Source organism: Lipotes vexillifer, unplaced genomic scaffold (assembly GCF_000442215.2).
Source record: "Lipotes vexillifer unplaced genomic scaffold, Lipotes_vexillifer_v1.1 scaffold606, whole genome shotgun sequence".
Lineage (NCBI taxonomy): Eukaryota > Metazoa > Chordata > Mammalia > Artiodactyla > Lipotidae > Lipotes > Lipotes vexillifer.
This window is the reverse complement of record NW_006780574.1, coordinates 1655769-1656391: the sequence shown is the minus strand read 5'-3', so window position 1 is coordinate 1656391 and position 623 is coordinate 1655769.

Sequence of the window (623 nt, the reverse complement as noted above, 5' to 3'; positions counted from 1 at the left end):
TTCCCTACAATAAAACCCTTCCTAATTCCTTGTTTTAAAACTTATTCAGATACAAGTTTCAAGTCAAGACAACTTAAAGGAGAGGGGGTAACATGAGAGAAGATAAAATGCTTGGGCACGCCACGACTGTAGAGAATGTCTAGGATGTCAAGTTCAACCACAGATAATCAGAGAGCAAGAGGGCCTGTTGGGGTTTACAGTTGACATTATTTATGAAATAATTTATGAAATTATTTTATCTCGAGGTAGTTTGATTTAAATGTTTATCCTTTTGTGTGAGTGAAGTTGTGATTTGGGGTATTACAAGCATGGTAGCCTGCCATACCCATTACATATACATAGACCCAGGTGCTCCATGGTACCACTTTTCCCCTCATTCCTGTGCTCTAAGCCTCTTATCTTGACACATGATTTCTGTTTATTACTACAAGGAACTTCTCTGTATGCTTATTTGCTCTTCAACTTGCTTTTAACATCATTTCCACTTTCACTTTATTTCTACCTATCTGATTACCGTGGTTGCCAAATGATGGATTGAACACATGTTGCAGCCTATCTCCCTTATGTTCCTGGTCTCTCCAAATGTTTCAAAAGAGTAGCAATAAATCCAAAATCACAGCAAA